A 21,994-nucleotide genomic window follows, 5' to 3' on the forward strand; every position below is an offset into this window, starting at 1 on the left:
ATGAATGGAAAGTTGAAATTCTTATTGGTTAAGTCTTGCACTTAGTCATTGCCTACCTGCAATTTCATTAGCTGAAAATGTAGATTGTATTCTTACTAATTGCAATATAAAAAACAAAACAAAAAACATCATTTATCATTATTTTTGAGTTCTTACTGTTTTTGTAACAAACTACAATGTTGACATGGCATGTCAATTAATTTTCCCTTCAAAATATTTATATATCGTACCCAGTTTCAGGACAGTTTAACTTGTTTGACGAATGCTTGCTGCTAGGTATAAATATGTTTACAGACTTCATTGTACTTAAGACTAATTAATCAATCTGGAACCGGAACTTGCAATATAACCGCCGTACAAATACAATGTGACATAATGAGCTGGTCGTATTTTGCTTCTGAAAGAGGATCTAATATATGTTTTAGTCATTGACGTTGAGTTTTCTCCGGAAGATAATTTATTTTTGTAATATTTCTTATGTTTGAAAGTGGGCGTAAAGGCGGTTCTAGAATTTTGGCGTTAGAGTGGGGGCACAAAAGGGGGTGGGGGCAGAGATGGGTGCACAAATGGGGGGAGGGCAAAGATGGGGACACAGATGGGAGACATAGATAGGGGAGGGCACAGATGGGGGCTCAACTTTGGGGTATTTTGGCGTTAGTGGAGGACACAATTTTTGGACATTAAAATTAAACATTAAATTAAAGGGGGCGCAACTTTAAAGTAAAATGGCCTTTTTTATTCAAAATAGGGCGTTCTGGTAAGCCAAATATTGTTTTTCAAGCATTCACATTACGTTCATTCGTGGACTTTAGATACGGTTGTTGTTGTTGTTGCTGTTATTGTTGTTGTTGCTGCTATTGTTGTTTTAAATCTGCTAGTGAATCCACAAGATGAATTGTCAGGGCCGATATTACAGAAGCCTCTTAAGAAAAAAATAACATATTCTTACTTTTAAATTGTTATATTCATTTGAAAAACTAATTCTTTAAAATGGTGTTTTTATTTAAAGAAAACCCCCATCAGTTTCCATATTTTAATTGCAGAATATGCACTAAACATAACACTTTATGCCAGTGGAATTTAACAGGGAAGTAAATTGTTGAATTTAAGGGAAAAGTAATATCTTAAATTAAAATATTTTAAATATGTTCCCTGTACGTCTTTGTATAAATGATTATTTTTGCCCATTGTTTATAAATGTTGTCTACTTATTAACCGTAACAATGCCAGTAAGCAAAGGATTGCTGTAACACTTAATAATGGGTCAATATATAATTACATAATCTAATTGGCAGCCTGTTTGTTACTAATCCTGTATTTGTTATAGATGACAAGGAATAGAAAATATTTATTGACCGGAGTTGCAGGGGAAAATGAGATCGTTTTGTAATCTCGTTTAATGTATTGAACAAATGCTAAATGGACGTCAAAAAACGGGGAAATCTCCCTTGTACGGGTCAGGAATCCTGAATAAAGTTATCAAATGCAACTAGCGATTCCTCTAGATATTGAATAATGAATGCCACTCATGTTTTTCATTCCACTAGGGCGCGGGTATCGATTCATCCGTTAAGCTTCTCCAGATCGATCCATGTACATTCTCTTGCCGCGTATTTCTAGTATTCTCTTTTATTTCGTTTGTATTCCGTGTTGCTCATTGTCAATGATGTTTGAATGAAATTTTAATACTAATCATACCATTGACAGCACAGACGTTTTGTCTAATAGCTCAGTACCGGAAGAACAATGTTCCCGGTAAGGCTACATGAGGGACAAACAGTCGCTAATTTATCGAAAACAATGAATAAGCGTAGCAGGCCTAAGTATCTTCTTTCATTAAGAAGTACTCTTATAGTCAATCATTATTACAATCAACTTAAAACTCTCAGAACTCTTCAAAAATAAGTATTATTTACAAATCATTCAAAAATAGAATTTGTGTGCATAGCTTGATCTTGTTATAAAGGACATAGCTTGATCTTGTTATAAGGGACATAGCTTGATCTTGTTATAAGAGACATAGCTTGATCTTGTTATAAGGGACATAGCTTGATCTTGTTATAAGGGACATAGCTTGATCTTGTTATAAGGGACATAGCTTGATCTTGTTATAAGGGACATAGCTTGATCTTGTTATAAGGGACAAAGCTTGATCTTGTTATAAGGGACATAGCTTGATCTTGTTATAAGGGACAAAGGTTGATCTTGTTATAAGGGACAAAGGTTGATCTTGTTATAAGGGACAAAGGTTGATCTTGTTAAAGGGACAAAGGTTGATCTTGTTATAAGGGACAAAAGGTTGATCTTGTTATAAGGGTCATAGCTTGATCTTGTTATAAGGGTCATAGCTTGATCTTGTTATAAGGGACAAAGCTTGATCTTGTTATAAGGGACATAGCTTGATCTTGTTATAAGGGACAAAGGTTGATCTTGTTATAAGGGACATAGCTTGATCTTGTTATAAGGGACAAAGGTTGATCTTGTTATAAGGGACAAAGGTTGATCTTGTTATAAGGGACAAAGCTTGATCTTGTTATAAGGGACATAGCTTGATCTTGTTACAAGGGACATAGCTTGATCTTGTTATAAGGGACATAGCTTGATCTTGTAATAAGGGACAAAGGTTGATCTTGTTATAAGGGACATAGCTTGATCTTGTTATAAGGGACATAGCTTGATCTTGTTATAAGGGACATAGCTTGATCTTGTTATAAGGGACATAGCTTGATCTTGTTATAAGGGACATAGCTTGATCTTGTTATAAGGGACAAAGGTTGATCTTGTTATAAGGGACAAAGGTTGATCTTGTTATAAGGGACATAGCTTGATCTTGTTATAAGGGACATAGCTTGATCTTGTTATAAGGGACAAAGGTTGATCTTGTTATAAGGGACAAAGGTTGATCTTGTTATAAGGGTCATAGCTTGATCTTGTTATAAGGGTCATAGCTTGATCTTGTTATAAGGGACAAAGCTTGATCTTGTTATAAGGGACATAGCTTGATCTTGTTATAAGGGACAAAGGTTGATCTTGTTATAAGGGACAAAGGTTGATCTTGTTATAAGGGACATAGCTTGATCTTGTTATAAGGGACATAGCTTGATCTTGTTATAAGGGACATAGCTTGATCTTGTTATAAGGGACAAAGGTTGATCTTGTTATAAGGGACATAGCTTGATCTTGTTATAAGGGACATAGCTTGATCTTGTTATAAGGGACATAGCTTGATCTTGTTATAAGGGACATAGCTTGATCTTGTTATAAGGGTCATAGCTTGATCTTGTTATAAGGGACAAAGGTTGATCTTGTTATAAGGGACAAAGGTTGATCTTGTTATAAGGGACATAGCTTGATCTTGTTATAAGGGACATAGCTTGATCATGTTACAAGGGACATAGCTTGATCTTGTTATAAGGGACAAAGCTTGATCTTGTTATAAGGGACATAGCCTGATCTTGTTATAAGGGACATAGCTTGATCTTGTTATAAGGGACATAGCTTGATCTTGTTATAAGGGACATAGCTTGATCTTGTTATAAGGGACAAAGGTTGATCTTGTTATAAGGGACATAGCTTGATCTTGTTATAAGGGACATAGCTTGATCTTGTTATAAGGGACATAGCTTGATCTTGTTATAAGGGACAAAGGTTGATCTTGTTATAAGGGACAAAGGTTGATCGAGGTTGGGACTAGACTAACAAATACATCAAGAAAAAGATAAGACACGTATTTTGGAGATCTTATATCCTGAAAATGATCATTGTGTTAATATGTTACAATCGAAGGTTTAGTGCCGAACTATTTCAAGTCGGTTGGATTTACAGTGGTTAAGATTTGAGTGTGCGAGTGGTCGAGGTGTCAGTTATCGTTAGAGTCGGGTATCGTTTGAGTCGGTCATTGTTGGAGTCGGATATCGTTTGAGTCAGTTATCGTTTCTTGCCAAATTAATGACTAAAATCTAATGATTTTTGTAAAAAAAAATTATGTCTCGGTCAAACTGCCACTACTTACAACGACATTTTCGCAGACTTTATGACTAATTGCTAACAATTATATATTCTTAAAAAAGACAAAACCAACGAAATATATAGCAAAGTAAATTGTGAGTTATATCCAGCGGCTAACAAGATATTCTGAACCAGACTAAAAGTACAGATATTGCTGAGTTCCAGTAAGTTCTGCAGATGTTTACTGCCAACTAGAAGTCTTTGCGATAAAGATAAATGATGTTGATGCATTGTCTATTTTAAACAAACAAAACAGAACAGACATTAATTACAAATGTCTAACGTGTTAGCAGTCCGGGAAACATGGAACAATATAGAACATAAACATGTGTTTTATGCATTAAACTATTCAGGCCCATGTTTAAGGAAACAGGGTTTTTACATTAAAGGGGGCCCTGTGCCCCCCGCCCCCCCCCCCCCCCCCCCCCACACACTCAGGTCTCACCCACAAATAGGCTCTGAACATGGCAAGGGGCTTATAAATGTTTTACCCCACGACAAAAATGGCTAATGGTAGACTAAAATGGTGCATGTTGGCGAATATTATGTATATTTTTTCCAGCCATTTTCACATTACATGTTCACTAGGATCTCCCAACTGGATCCGCATGTTAATATAATTTGAACCCGTCGTTAATGGGGATGGTTTTTGTGATCATAATGAAACAAGTAAACATGCTTACTTAGGAAATTATACAAATATGTAAAATTATAAAGGATTATATTGAGTCATTAAAGATGACAACTCGCTTGTTAAATGATATTCTTCTAGGTACCTTTTCCGCTACTAGCAGTATCTCTCTCTATCCCTCCTTTATCCCAACCTAAACACTAGCAATATCCTCCTTTATCCCAACTTAAACACAAGCAATATCCTTTCCTCCTTTATCCCAACTTAAACACTAGCAGTATCCTCCTTTTCCCCAAATTAAACACTAGCAATATATTCCTTTATCCCAACTTAAACACAAGCAATATCCTCCTTTTTCCATAGTTCAACACTAGCAATATCCTCCTTTTTCCAAACTTAAACACTAGCAATATCCTCCTTTTTCCACACTTAAACACTGGCAATGTCCTCATTTATCCCAATCTAAACACAAGCAATATCCTCCTTTATCCCAACCTAAAAATTAGCAATATCTTCTATCCCAACCTAAACACTCGCAATGTCCTCCTCTATCCCAACTTAAACACTAGTAATATCCTCCTTTATCCCAACCTAAACACTAGCAATATCCTCCTTTATCCCAACCTAAACTTGCCAAGTCACCACTAAACATCCTTAAACAACTAAACTGGATAGCCGAAAAGTGATAAAAATATCAGAACATTTCAAACCTATGATACCACCAAGGAATAGCATACATATAGGGCAACATTTTTATGAAATACTGGCACTTAACACACCTCAATTTCATAACTCATAACACAATCCCCTGTTCATTACACACACATAAAACTAACACTTTCACTTCAATTATAGTAACCACTTGGAGTTCTACCGTCATACCCTCAGTCGGGGCATTAAAAAAACTTCTCCGCAAATAATGATTCAACCCAGTGAGTGGTTTGTCTGTGGGGTTCAAACGCTTCCCTGGGTGAATTCTATCTCTTCGTCGAGAGGAATATAATTGTTTAATTCCTCCCAGACCCTATAAAACAAATAATATATTCTCTGCCTTCTTAACTGTTCTAGGAGCACGTAGATTTGTACGTGAGTGCAGGGAAAATTGAGAACAGATTTGTAAACTATTTGTGATGAATCAAACGGCAAATATTTCCTAGGACATTGAGTTCTTGCGTTCGAAAGGCAATTTTAAATGATCAGCTGTATAAACACTGTGGTGTAGAGCAGGCCAGTTTGTTATTTAGTACTTTTATCATTTCTTTACTCATTTTTAGCATGTGATAAATCATAAAAAATGTCTTTTATTTCATCTACATTTTATTTCCGGTTAATATTTATTAGAGTACATGGAACAAATAATTGGACACATGTTTGTCTTTTATATAGGTGATAATAGCCAGATAACACAGCAGACAATGTAGCTGTAATACAGCCAGATATACACGAGGGTAGCAGTGGGGAAGAAGGTTTTACATGTAGTATGGCGATGATAATGTCTCATTTGAAAACACGGCGAATGCTAAATAAATAAAATAAAAACATTCTAGAGGCAAGATCTTGTCGATGCTTTTCACTGAATTTTCATCCCCCAAATTACATTAGATAACACAATTATTAACCTCGTGTTTTAAACGTACTTTTATTTTACGAGAAGACAACACATTTATAAAGAAAATTGAATTTGTTACGACGACAAGTAAAGCGTGATCTGTGCCAATCGATGGCAGTCTTAAACGATCAGAAAATATTCGATTATAAAATAACTGGAAACTATCATAGCTTTAATTTTCCTTTTTTTCGCTTAATTATTATAAATTATCAGTATTTTGTAAAATCACTGTGTACCTTTCATAGTTTACACTAAAATGTTTGTTTCTTTCGTTTCCGTCGGTATGATAAATATTTCTTACATATGCAATAATTTCAGTTGTTAAAAAGATATACACAACCATTTCTTTGTCCGCAACTTTATATCATCATTATTATAATTAGGCGAAATTGTTCAAATGTATACAATAGTAATAGAAATTTTATGGATGCTGTGCTATATGCATACATGTCCACATGTTGTCATGTATGACTTCAGATAACATACATATGTTTGTATTGTATTGTTTACTTCATAATTCATACTTTTTGTCATATAAATTTTGGTTTAATTAGAATTCTAGATAGTAGTTTCATATAAAAAAAGAAAATAGAACATACCTTAACTTTATTTGACGTATACCCACAAGGTACAAAGTCATAGAATATAAATACATTTAAATATAACGTTTACTCAACATTACACATTGTACAGATCAGTTACATGTAATATTAACATGAACATATGAATACTTTGTCATACGTGAAAAAAAATATACGCAAAATAATTTAAAATATGAGGTTGAGCTGTTATAAACTAATCATTATATGAAATGGAAGTTCTATGTTTAAGACTTTCTTTATAAATTTGGATAATTTAAATACAACATTTTTGTTTTCTGATTTCAGCAGTTTTATAAACTTATACATGCTTGGTCTGGCCTAAAACTATTTCTTAAGGTATTTCCTTCTGATGCCATTATAACAAGGACCCAATAAAACAAAATGAAAACCATCTTCTAGATCACTGGAATGACAAAAAATACAATTACGTTCATTTCTAGGAATGTTGTTATTTGCAAAATCTACGGCGGTGCGGATTCTCAATGAATGAGCAGAAACTCTTAGTCTTGTGACATACCATCTTAAGTCATGTGTAGAATGTTCAAGTGTTATTCATGTAAGTGTAGTGTACTCTCAATATCGTAATACAAGTTAGGAATACTACTTCAAGCCTTTTCATTCCACCTGTCCACGTTCTATCAAGTTTAGGCACTTTAGAAGGTAGTCTCATATCAACTTTGTCCGTTTGTTTGTACGGTTGTCCGTTTGTTTGTACGGTTGTCCGTTTATTTGTATGGTTGTCCGTTTGTTTGCATGGTTGTCCGTTTGTTTGTATGGTTGTCCGTTTGTTTGTACGGTTGTCCGTTTGTTTGTACGGTTGTCCGTTTGTTTGTACGGTTGTCCGTTTGTTTGTATGGTTGTCCGTTTGTTTGTACGGTTGTCCGTTTGTTTGTACGGTTGTCCGTTTGTTTGTATGGTTGTCTGTTTGTTTGTCTGGTTGTCCGGTTAGCGCTGCGGTTAGTGCACTCGCTTCTCATCTAGGCGACCCGGGTTCGATTCCCGGTCTGGGCGCATGTGAGTTAAGTTTGTGGTCACCAAGATGGACAAGTGGGTTTTCTCCGGGTTCTCCGGTTTCCCCCACAATACAAGACCACACTCTCGCGCAACATCGTGCCAACGAGAGTGAAATAAGTTGCAAAAGCTTGTTTCACAATCGTTGTAAAAATTAAATAAGTTTAAATTTGGTATTATAAAAAGTAGTGGGATCAAGCAGTTTGATCAAATCTCCTGGCGTCACTTTGGTATACATTTTATTTGACCGAAATTTGGAGTGAACTGGTTTCGGGAGCATTCTAGGTTATTTAGAACAGCTTAACGACATTTAAACGTGCAGATGTGACCGACATGAACAGACACATTCTAGAAATACTCGGAGCCTTGTTATGTTTTTCTGGTCTCCTTTATTTCAACGTCTTTTTATATCAATCAATATGCCACAATCCGGGCCAATACCACAGTTCCCAGGATAGAAGATATATCTCAACAAAAATTAAAGCGATTATCCTCGCAGTTAATCTAGTGACCCAGACGTTTTAATGGCTTCATAATGAGTAATAGCGAATCTCTGTGTTTTAATTTGAAATCTCCAGCAAATAATCTAGAACGGGTTGGTAGGTGGTTGGAAGGCCTGACGTCACTGCAAGGCCACCTGTTTCCAAGATGTATCTCCGGAAGTGCAAAATATATCTTCGAGAAGGATTACTCATTGAGTTCCACGAAACTAGCTTATAATTGCGTGAAATGAGCTTTTTATTAAATGATTTGAAGTGATTTCGCGTAAAATCAAACAATACTTTTTATTTTATTTTGGCATGCCACTTGACCTGCTATAAATCAAACATTATTAATAAATAAAGTACCTAGCATATGCCAATCCACTAAGTTAAGCACTGATTGTGCGTAGCTCTAACTTAATGTGACACTCTTATTTAAAATCATTACATATACATGTATAACAAACACAGGTTTTGATTGATACACCTTTAACTACTTACTAAATAATACATTAAGGAAAATATTAATTAATGATAACTTGATTGTAACCGTGTATTAAATAGATGAAAACGCAGACATATTAAATGACTGGTGGGTCTTTACAGTGATCAACTATCGTCTCATAAGATAGAAATACCGTGTTTCCTGCACCTTTCCTTCAAATTAAACATTGTAACCTTTATAAGAACCAATTTGTTTAAAACAAGTGTATTAATTGTGATACATCATATTTGGGAGAAATGCACCAGTCAATTGTAACCACTTCCCCCCCAGGTCCGGGGAATAGCGGGGACTTTGACTTTCGGTCCAGCCAACCCCAGCTAAAATCCCCGCACCTTAGGTTAGGCCCAATCCAGGCTATATTTTGCGCGAAGACAAAACCACCGCATTCACCCGGCACTGCGGGGCTATCTGAAAGGAAAAACACGGCCCATTTCCCCGGCTATCCCCGGTATACCCCCGGACCAGGGGGGGGGGGGGGCGTGGTTACAATTGACTGGTGCATAAGAGTGTATCTTTAATAATAAAGTCAAATCTAATTATCATAAAATTACCATGAATACACAACTCGGAAATATTTCTGAATTAGCATATGAACTTACTCACCAAGACACTTCTCATCATAATCCCATTACCCCAAATTACAACAAATACATATCTCATGAATCTTCTAGTCATCTTTTCCCTTCGTTAAAGACCTAATCAGCACATACCTAACTCTTTCTCTCATAGATCCGCGGTAATGAATAGAAATTGCACCTCTATACAGAACGCTTTTCATAAATTATGACGGCACACACCATGGGAGCACGTTGTTCACACGTCAGACGGTGTGTTGGCATCCCGTCTTTCGGGAGTTTGGAAACAACCATGTTAACATGAATGAACTCCAATCTCATCGGCTGTTCATTAGTTTTGTCTGTTTTATGACGGCGCCTATAGAATATTTATCAAGTTTGTTATGTCATGTTTTGTCTCGGGATGTCAATAATAAAGGTCAACCTCGGGCGACTGTTTTCATTTTATCATATTTGATGCAGAATGAAGTGTGATGATCGCTCTTTTAATTGTATTTGAACATTTCTTTATTTTTTATAATTTGTTGAGGGTATCAGTAAAATTATTTGCTTGTATTTGTGGACATTAATACTTTCGTCTTCTTATAACCCGTAAAAGCATGGTGTGTTCAAAAAGTAAAATACCATATAAGACATTACATTATTATAACAAACAAACATCACTAACACTAACATAATAAGTGAAGATTTTGCTCCTGATGATGAAATAATTCAAAGAGACATATTTAATATTGTACGAATATAAGCGATCTGTCCATTCTTGTATTCTATATGTGTCCATGTCTGACTCATAACTATCAGCCTTGATTAATGCGCATCGACCCTTCAACACACCCCTTGCCGGCTGTCCGCTTGGACAAAGCAAATATAACGTACACACGTGGTACTGGAGTACATCAGTCAAATACAATAAATATGAGCTTGTTCAATGGCACTGGGATGATAATGGCCGGGTCGATTGTGCCACCACCAAGAGGTCACCCCATCAACACACGCATCGTGCGATCGCTCTTTCGAAAGAATATTTCTGAGTAGTTATTATAGTTATTACGAAACTAAGAGCTTTACTGTTCAATTTAGGCAAAGTTCAATTCGAAATGTAAGTAAAAAAATCAATTTGATTTGTGACACTTAAAATATTGAACTGATATTCTTGATCCTACGGCATGTTTTCTGTGACAAGCTGACCACTCTATGATGCAATATATAACTAGTTTCAGAATCTGACAGAATCACCATTTACGTAAGAAACTGGTCATCATGGGAAACATCATTAGTTACAAATGTATTTCGATGCGATATATTTGGATAAATATCATGAATTTTCATCACATCGTTGTCAACGTTTCTTAATCTGATCAACACAAAAAAACCTCTCCAGAACTGTAGTATCATAAATAAAACAAAACATGAAAAGGAATGAACTATCCAGAACTCGGTTGCACTGTAGTCGACGAAACGTACTTAGTTAGCCCCCACTTGTAGTTTGTTGCCCATTCTCTGACTCTCTGAACTTGATCGTACAGACGATATGCGGATAAGAAGCTTGAATCAGGTACATGATTAGGCTGTAATAACGCCAGCAAGACAAGCATCCGGATATATTGCTTCTGACAGCCATACATCGTTCCATCAGTGTAGACCGGAACACAGACGAGACGTTTTGACTAATATAGCAACAATGCAATGGTAACTACGGGGACAAGCCCAGTAATCTAGAGAGTCACGTGGTCTTGCCTAATGGCAAGCCATTAAAATACAAAAACTCAAACAGACAATCAACAGTTGGCACACAGACACAATTCACTTGAATACTAGTACAATATAATTTGCTATGTCTATGAATGATAGCGTCACCTCTTTGGGTTTGTAATGATCCTCTGTAATTACCTATGCAATTGAAGTTTTATTACTACTGCACAATTCATTTTAACAAATCCAAGAATAGCTTAAATGTTAATAAAATCGGGGAAAGTAATGAACCTTCCCTATTACTGATAGATGTTTATAAGCAAAACTAAACGCCTCATAGAAAATGTTACAAACCGTTATTTGATTTCATATCTTTTATGATGCAAGCGGCTTACAGCTGCAATTATATTCTTATATCTTCTTCACTTTTCAAATCTATCAAAATCAAAATTAGTCTTCTTATGATAACACCCAGCGAACGCGGGATTAAAATATAGAGAACAACTAAACTTCAAAGAACGTTGGTTAATACCACTGTGAAGCTACCATGAAACGCGTTTCTCCGCAAGCAGAGGAGTGAGGTACGATTTGATTGAGTGTTCAATCTTTGCCAACATTTTCTTGGTTCAGAAATAAATTATCTTGCCAAACTATTTTGTGAAATGTTAATTTACGCAAAACAACGTCGACAATGCTACAAGGAGACTTGTTGTGAATGTGAATCAGCCTGCTTGTATGAACTGAACAAACCACGACGTGAATAAGCAGGCAAAACGACTAGTGTAATTGGCCACTAGCAATTTCTGTTTAATTAAAACTGTTAATTGACAGAATGTATATTGCGGACATTGGCCATGATCATGTCATTGAATACGCCCATGAAATAGATGGGCGACCATTGGTCATGTTCATCCATTAAATACGACCATGAAATAGATGGGCGACCATTGGTCATGATCATCCATTAAATACGACCATGAAATAGAAGGGCGACCATTGGTCATGTTCATTCATATAATACGACCATGAAATAGATGTGCGACCAAAGATCATGTTCATGTCATTAAATACGACCAAGAGATAGATGTGCGACCATAGGTCATGTGTATGTCATTAAATACGACCATGAGATAGATGTGCGACCAAAGGTCATGTTCATGTCATTAAATACGACCATGAGGTAGATGTGCAACCATAGGTCATGTTCATGTCATGAAATACGATTATGAAATATATGGGCGACAAAAGGTCATGTTCATGTCATTAAATACGACCATGAGATAGATGTGCGACCATAGGTCATGTTCATGTCATTAAATACGATCATGAAATATATGGGCGACCAAAGGTCATGTTCATGTCATTAAATATGATCATGAATAAGGCGTGTGGCCATTTTCATGCCATTTAATACAATCATTCATCAGGCGTGTGGCCATTTGTCATGCTATTTAATACAATCATACATTAGGCGTGTGGCCATTTACGATTATACATTAGGCGTGTGGCCATTTGTCATGCCCTTTAATACGATTATACATTAGGCGTGTGGCCATTTACGATTATACATTAGGCGTGTGGCCATTTGTCATGCCATTTAATACGATCATACATTAGGCGTGTGGCCATTTGTCATGCCATTTAATACGATTATACATTAGGCGTGTGGTCATTTGTCATGCAATTTAATACGATCATACATTAGGCGTGTGGCCATTTGTCATGCAATTTAATACGATCATACATTAGGCGTGTGGCCATTTGTCATGCAATTTAATACGATCATACATTAGGCGTGTGGCCATTTGTCATGCAATTTAATACGATTATACATTCGGCGTGTGGCCATTTGTCATGCAATTTAATACGATCATACATTAGGCGTGTGGCCATTTGTCATGCCATTTAATACGATCATACATTAGGCGTGTGACCATTTGTCATGCCATTTAATACGATTATACATTAGGCGTGAGGCCATTTGTCATGCAATTTAATACGATTATACATTAGGCGTGTGACCATTTGTCATGCAATTTAATACGATTATACATTAGGCGTGTGACCATTTGTCATGCAATTTAATACGATTATACAATAGGCGTGTGACCATTTGTCATGCAATTTAATACGATTATACATTAGGCGTGTGACCATTTGTCATGCAATTTAATACGATTATACATTAGGCGTGTGACCATTTGTCATGCCATTTAATACGATTATACATTAGGCGTGTGGCCATTTGTCATGCAATTTAATACGATCATACATTAGGCGTGTGGCCATTTGTCATGCCATTTAATACGATCATACATTAGGCGTGTGGCCATTTGTCATGCCATTTAATACGATCATACATTAGGCATGTGGTCATTTTTTTAGCCATGTAATACGATAATGCATTAGGGGTGTGACCATTTCTCATGCCATTTAATACGATTATACATTAGGCGTGTTGCCATTTGTCATACCATTTAATACGATTATACATTCGGCGTGTGGCCATTTGTCATGCAATTTAATACGATCATACATTAGGCGTGTGGCCATTTGTCATGCCATTTAATACGATCATACATTAGGCGTGTGACCATTTGTCATGCCATTTAATACGATTATACATTAGGCGTGTGGCCATTTGTCATGCAATTTAATACGATTATACATTAGGCGTGTGACCATTTGTCATGCAATTTAATACGATTATACATTAGGCGTGTGACCATTTGTCATGCAATTTAATACGATTATACATTAGGCGTGTGACCATTTGTCATGCAATTTAATACGATTATACATTGGGCGTGTGACCATTTGTCATGCAATTTAATACGATTATACATTAGGCGTGTGACCATTTGTCATGCCATTTAATACGATTATACATTAGGCGTGTGGCCATTTGTCATGCAATTTAATACGATCATACATTAGGCGTGTGGCCATTTGTCATGCCATTTAATACGATCATACATTAGGCGTGTGGCCATTTGTCATGCCATTTAATACGATCATACATTAGGCATGTGGTCATTTTTTTAGCCATGTAATACGATAATGCATTAGGGGTGTGACCATTTCTCATGCCATTTAATACGATTATACATTAGGCGTGTTGCCATTTGTCATACCATTTAATACGATTATACATTAGGCGTGTGGCCATTTGTCATACCATTTAATACGATTATACATTAGGTGTGTGGCCAATTGTCATACCAATTAATACGATTATACATTAGGCGTGTGGCCATTTGTCATGGCATATAATACGATCATACATTAGGTGTGTGGCCATTTGTCATGCCATTTAATACGATCATACATTAGGTGTGTGGTCATTTGTCATGCCATTTAATACGATTATACATTAGGCGTGTAGCCATTTGTCAGCCATTTGTAATGCAATTAATACGATTATACATTAGGCGTGTGGCCATTTGTCATACCAATTAATACGATTATACATTAGGTGTGTGGCCATTTGTCATACCAATTAATACGATTATACATTAGGCATGTGGCCATTTGTCATTCCATTTAATACGATCATACATTAGGTGTGTGGCTATTTGTCATACCATTTAATACGATCATACATTAGGCATGTGGCCATTTGTCATGCCAATTAATACGATTATACATTAGGCGTGTGGCCATTTGTCATGCCAATTAATACGATCATACATTAGGCATGTGGCCATTTGTCATGCCAATTAATACGATCATACATTAGGCGTGTGGCCATTTGTCATGCCAATTAATACGAGTATACATTAGGCATGTGGCCATTTGTCATACCATTTAATACGATTATACATTAGGCGTGTGGCCATTTGTCATGCCATTTAATACGATCATACATTAGGCATGTGGCCATTTGTCATGCCATTTAATACGATTATACATTAGGCGTGTGGCCATTTGTCATGCCAATTAATACGATCATACATTAGGCGTGTGGCCATTTGTCATGCAATTTAATACGATTATACATTAGGTATGTGGCCATTGTCATACCATTTAATACGATCATACATTAGGCGTGTGGCCATTTGTCATGCCATTTAATACGATCATACATTAGCCGTGTGGCCATTTGTCATGCCATTTAATACGATTATACATTAGGCGTGTGGCCATTTGTCATGCCAATTAATACGATCATACATTAGGCATGTGGCCATTTGTCATGCCATTTAATACGATCATACATTAGGCGTGTGGCCATTTGTCATGCCATTTAATACGATCATACATTAGGCGTGTGGCCATTTGTCATGCCATTTAATACGATCATACATTAGGCGTGTGGCCATTTGTCATACCAATTAATACGATTATATATTAGGCGTGTGGCCATTTGTCATACAATTTAATACGATCATACATTAGGCGTATGGCCATTTGTCATGCCATTTAATACGATCATACATTAGGTGTGTGGCCATTTGTCATACCATCTAATACGATCATACATTAGGTGTGTGGCCATTTGTCATACCATCTAATACGATCATACATTAGGTGTGTGGTCATTTGTCATACCATTTAATACGATCATACATTAGGCGTGTGGCCATTTGTCATTCCATTTAATACGATCATACATTAGGCGTGTGACCATTTGTCATACCAATTAATACGATTATACATTAGGCGTGTGGCCTTTGTCATACCAATTAATACGATTATATATTAGGCGTGTGGCCTTTGTCATACCAATTAATACGATTATATATTAGGCGTGTGGCCATTCGTCATGCCATTTAATACGATCATACATTAGGCGTGTGGCCATTTTTTTAGCCATGTAATACGATAATGCATCAGGTGTGTGGCCATTTCTCATGCAATTTAATACGATAATGCTTTACGTGTGTGGCCATTTGTCATGCTATTTAATACGATCATGAATTTAGCGTATGGCCATTTTTCATTGTATCAGGTAAGTGCTAGAGTTGCACTGAGTTACCCGTTTGATACACGATATGACTTGTCATGTCACTTACGCCATTCACAATCTTGATATATCGTTTTCTCGTTGTTCATGTGTATTATATTTCAGAATAATACTTTAGACATTTACCTTTGTCCCATTCAAAGATGCTAAACATGCAACCTCCTTTATTACGTGTTAACATTTGTGTTTTTACAAATATATTGATACGTAACACATGTTTTTGAGTGATGCTTTGTTCTCTCTGTTGACTGCACAGTCACATTTATACGACGTATTATGACATCCAGACTCTTATGTAGTTTAAGCATGTAATAAATAATAGTTTCAATAGGGAACAGATGTTGAACAGTCTATAAAGTAAGAAACGCGGTATTGACAGATCATTTAATACCGAACGTCAATACCGCGTTACACTCCGGATTCCATATTAAGAGCTCCCAAATGAGCAGGCCTGTTGAACGCATCAATATATCAGGAGAGCCGATATTTAGCAAATATTGACCTATTTGCAGACATCTTGAAGAACAATACTATATTTTTCTACTGGCGGCGGTAATCAATGAAAGTCTCGTACCGTTATTGGAATTGACAATCAACTATACCTCCCCCACCGAGCGAATTAACGCGTAATTTTCTGGCTATAAAAGATTTTATTACCATCAGATATTCCAGCAAAGATTGAAACAGGAACGTCGAGCAAGTTTCATTGATTGTAAATAAATGGTTTTATATAATTACCCAACAATGAAGACATAACAGGGACATGAGCAGATGCCTCGAAAACCCAAATGCCATTAATGGCAAATTACAAAAGCCGAGCAACAACAGATCGATGTCGCTAACAAACGCTCGTGAACTCCATTATATGACATAACATAGGAAATGTTATAAATATGATTGATTCGATATCTTGTTGCAGAAGGATGGTAGGACAAAAAGAAACAAGCCACCAAGGTTTATGATGAAGTAACTAATATGTGCGAAACCAAGAGCGCTACTTGCACGTGTACGGGTACGAAACCAAGAGCGTTCCGCGTTCCTTGCACGTGTACGGGTACGAAACCAAGAGCGTTCGGCGTTCCTTACACGTGTACGGGCTGTTATAGAATACGTCCGTCATGACTGTATGTCAATTCCTTGTGTTTTGTGTAAAATGTTTTGTTTTTTTCTTCTTTTTTTTTTGAATTTTCAAGTGTTCGTCATTAAACAAGATCACTGCAGATTGAGGCTGATAGGTTTGTTCCTCTAGTCTCCACTTTTTCATGATGACACAACGGCAATACCCAGCATGTGCCAACGCACGAATCAGTGGCGCCAATTAAGGCTATGTACAGGACAGTTTGAACTACTCACAGTACTTTAATCTGAATGACAGCTACAGTGCTCAATGAGTAGTTTCCATGTACATATGCACGTACAAACACTATTTAGTCAAAGTTTATACTTAACCTGCTTGTCTGTATCCTTTGTTGTAGAAACGGCACGTATTGCTTCCTTATTTATCACCACTAACCACATTTGGAGCTCCTCGGCCATTTTTTCAAAAACAACCTCGGATGTATATGGACGGTTTACATACTTAAAAAGTGGTACGTTTAAGTCCGCTGCAAATAGATCGCGTAGTAATCTTATTTAGTAGTTAAAATTTATGACTTAACTCTTGGGAATCGTAATTATGTTTGCAATAATACACTTCACTGGCAATCAATTTAAACTGAGAGCAATGAACACAACTCTTAAACACTACATGTAATTAATGTTTTTATTAAAAAAAATACGGACTACTTCAACAGATGTACCGGCATACATCCGAGGTTGTTTTTGAAAAAATGGCCGAGGAGTTCCGAATGCACTAACCATACTGTTTATGGGATGGAAGATTTGCAAGAAGAGATATTATTCTACATTGCGTTTATAGTTAAGTACTTCGTGGGTAATTAGAATAATGAGAACGCACATTTAAATGTCAAATTCTTACCTAGATTATAAATGGTATAAATGCCAATACAACTTCATTTATCATTCAATATAATATTTGAGCATTTTGGCAGTTAGATCCTATGCTAATTTTGACATTTCGGACTTCGGTACCAGCTTGGCATCTACCGATGCATTAATCACTAGATGTTCCGTTTATCCCTCGGAATATAAATCAACAAATAAATTCGCCCGACAGTTTGATGAATATTCCCATCTATACCCGATTTCGCTTAATTCATATAGATCATGAGTTCAATATACTGCTTGGAGTTTCGACGTAAAGCTTATAGGGAGTGAATGTTTATAAAGATGGGAATTGAAAATAATCGGTTAACCTGTATCTGTAGAGCAGGCGATTAAAACCGGTTTATCACTTTCGAGTAAATTCTTTATTTCCTATAGACTAATCAATTATTTTATTCTAATGTGTATTGATTGGCTGAAGGAATTTACTGAATCATGATCGACATATTGGTAATCTTATGTACCCTTTAAACCAGAAATATCCTGAACTCTCGAACTAAAATATGTGACGCATAGTGTGTACTCTAACAGCCTGGTAAATCCTAACTTCTAAACGAGATCCAAGTTCCTCTACACATCACGAGACTGATACGAGACAGTTCATATGTTGGTGACTACGGGGACAAGCATATAGTATTATATCTCTGATCACACGGAACACCAAACACAAACAATACAAGCATCAATCAAGTCCCAAGAACTGACACACACACATTTTGTTATATATCTTGAAAAATGGTCCTTTTAAAGCTGCTTTGGGGCCCGCCACTGAACTTTTCGCCAAAGCAGAGGAGTTAATTAAGGGGTTGGTGGAATGAACCATGCTACAAAAGTTAATATTATCACCCCAAGGCTGGAAGTCATCAAACCATTAAATCGACCAACAAAGGGATATATTTTGTCAAAACATAATACGACAGTTGGTTCATTTTACCAAATAGAGGATTTGCGTCATGGTCCCTTCCCTCGAAATTTTCACCGTAAAAAAGCCGGAACAGACACATTTTTTTTAAAGAATACTAACGTAGTCATGACGACATAAGAACAATCAACAGTGATAAAGCTAAAAGCGCTTTGATCACACCAATAAGATGTTTTTACTTCGGCTTCTCCAATCCTAGCTAGATTGTTTATATTTACAGGCGGTTTTTCTTCCCGTACATGTAATTACAGGAGGCTTGCCATGATTGTTTAAAGGGACTGTTTCATAAGTTTGTAATATGCTTCTTTTAACGGAAAAAGATTTGTTATTACGAAATAAAGTGTGGCAAATCATAAGGAGTGTTAAAATTAAGATACTGACGGCCGGAACCCTGAATATTGTTAATATTATCTTTAAAGTCCATGAATTAAAAAAAAGGTTAGTAACGCGAGTTAACAAAAGGCAGTATCTTGATTGGTTGAAGGACATTATCAAATGATGCTACCAATGTATTCAATAAAAGTTTAAATATTTGCCAGCTTACTACGAGAAGATATTGTATAAGTTGTCTATTTTGTTCTAGACTTTACCGGTGTGGGTTCGCTCTCCACTACAGCCAATCTTTTTACGCTTTAATTGTATTTGTGTCTGCACTTTTGGTATCAGAGCGTAAAATAATCATATAATAAGTGTTTTCAGATGCATAACTGGGAAAACTCATTTTTGGTGCCAAAACAGTCCCTTTAAAATTATTTCATGAGAGCGTATTGCGTGGGATTTGAGTTCTCACATCTACAATACCATATATATTCCGGAGACAGTTCTGAGATTTTGTCCAACTGCTAAGAATAAACAATTTGGGAAAACAAAACAATGACGGAGAAGCTCTAGGGACTTGACCCCAGACCATGGGCAATGTCAGGAACGGCTGAGGAAGAGGACAGCTATGGAAACAGTACGGAAAACTATTATTTACTAAGTGTTAAGTTTCACAGTCTAAGAGCAAAACTGGTGTATCACCGTATGTTACTTTAATGAAGCGTGAGTAATTTGCCCAAAGCCTAAGCTAGGCTATTCCTTCGGGTGACACTTACGCAACGATGAACGTGTGAGGTCCATTACTTATAATTATCGCCAAGAATAACATAGTATGCCCGTCAACAATTCGAAAATGACGTTTTATTGATAACGAATTATGTTCGTATTCCCCCGATGGGGGCTTAAACAACATCTGGATTTAAGACAGATCTGTTTAAAATATCATTGTTTTAATAACAAGTAGTGTTGGAACTTATGTCTTGTCCCATGGGATTGTAGTATTTCGCTTAATTAGTTTTCTTTTTATACACTAATGCACCAGTCAATTGTAACCACGCCCCCCCACAGGTCCGGGGGTATACCGGGGATGGTCGGGGAAATGGGCCGTGTTTTTACCGTTCAGGTGGCCCCGCAGAGCCGGGTGAATGCGATGGTTTTGTCTTCGCTTTAAATATAGCGGGGAATGGGCCTTACCTAGGGTCCCTGGGGTGCGGGGGCATTTGACGGGGATTTGACCATTTGTTCGTCCCCGTAGGACGGGGATTTTAGCCTGGGTTGGCTTGACCGAAGGTCAAAGTCCCCGCTATTCCCCGGACCTGGGGGAACCTTGGTTACAATTGACTGGTGCAAAAGCTTATTAATATCTGTTCGTGTTTTTTTTTTTGATTTCATATTTTATTTTAGTCTCGTCATTACATATATTGAACATTTCCAATGTAAAAAAACGGTTATAAAAAGAACGGCTACCCAAATTGAGTTATAAGAGACTATAATCAATTATACAGAATCTGATTAAAATCTTATATGTAGTTTATACCATCTACTCAATGAATAAAATCAGAAATTAAAAAGTGATGTTTCCCCGTCAATTTCTTTATAATGTATCAAGTATTGGTTTTTATCGATTATAATTTGACTTTTATATTACATTAATTTATTTATTTTCAAATTAATGGAACCATTTTTCTAGGTATAACATGAATATGTGAACATTAAGTCACAAACAGTTATTTGTACTCTTATATGTAGCCACTACATCTACACTGGTCAAACCTTTCATACATAAAGGTTTAAGAATCACACAGAATATATTATAATTTCTTTTATATCTAAAAGCAAATAGTACTCTCTATCATCTATTTTGTGTTCACACATATAAAGTATTAGATCTAAGCTTTAGAATATTTAACAGGTTTTGGCAGTTACTTTTACAATATTCTTGTTGGAAAATATAAACAGTAATTTATTCTTATCTTTCATTGAACTAATTGTACCATTTGATTCATTTTCTGCGGAAAATAGTTCTTGTCTTTAGGCCTGGATAATGCATGACACTGAAACAACACATGTTTTTCTGCTTCAATATAAACACTACAAAAAGGCATACTCTTTACTCTTCTGGAATATTTTCATATGTGATAATTAAAGGGGTCTCCTGGCATGCTCCGAGCCTAATTACTTCTAGTTGATAAACGCTTACACTATACAGCAACCAATGCCATGCACAGTCCGACTTGTGAAGTATTTGATGAAGTACAACTATATTTAAAGATAAACACGCACAGCTGAAACAATAGCCTCAAATCTTGTTAGAAATACAGCAGATCACACGTGTATTTATTTAACTTCCATAGCAGTAAAGATTTGAAAATCAACAACGATGACTTTCACAACGTTTTAAACTTTAATGTTCGAGTTCTGTTTTTATATTGTTATAAGCCACTATGAAACTGAACTATTTATATGCCTTCATTTTAAATAAAAGAACAAACCAAACTTCACACTTGACCCAACATTATCAACCTAACCTCACACTTGACCCAACATGATCAACCTAACCTCACACTTGACTCAACATTATCAACCTAACCTCACACTTGACCCAACATGATCAACCTAACCTCACACTTGACCCAACATTATCAACCTAACCTCACACTTGACCCAAC

At 36.3% G+C, this 21,994-nt stretch overlaps 1 protein-coding gene across 7 annotated transcripts in view; it reads right to left on the reverse strand.

Annotated features, from left to right (window-relative positions):
- The window catches only part of LOC128206680 (potassium voltage-gated channel protein Shaw-like), a 91,382-nt gene that overhangs the window by 34,186 nt on the left and 35,202 nt on the right, over nt 1-21,994 (reverse strand). The window contains exon 1 of one of the 7 annotated variants that reach the window (XM_052909291.1): nt 4,785-5,399. The exons of the other annotated variants lie outside the window; for them this stretch is intronic. The gene's annotated coding sequence lies outside the window, so the exon portion shown is untranslated. Of the gene's footprint in view, nt 1-4,784; nt 5,400-21,994 lie in introns of those variants that run through there. 7 annotated transcript variants of the gene reach the window in all.

The sequence above is a fragment of the Mya arenaria genome, chromosome 10, assembly GCF_026914265.1.
Source record: "Mya arenaria isolate MELC-2E11 chromosome 10, ASM2691426v1".
NCBI classification, from domain to species: Eukaryota; Metazoa; Mollusca; class Bivalvia; order Myida; family Myidae; genus Mya; species Mya arenaria.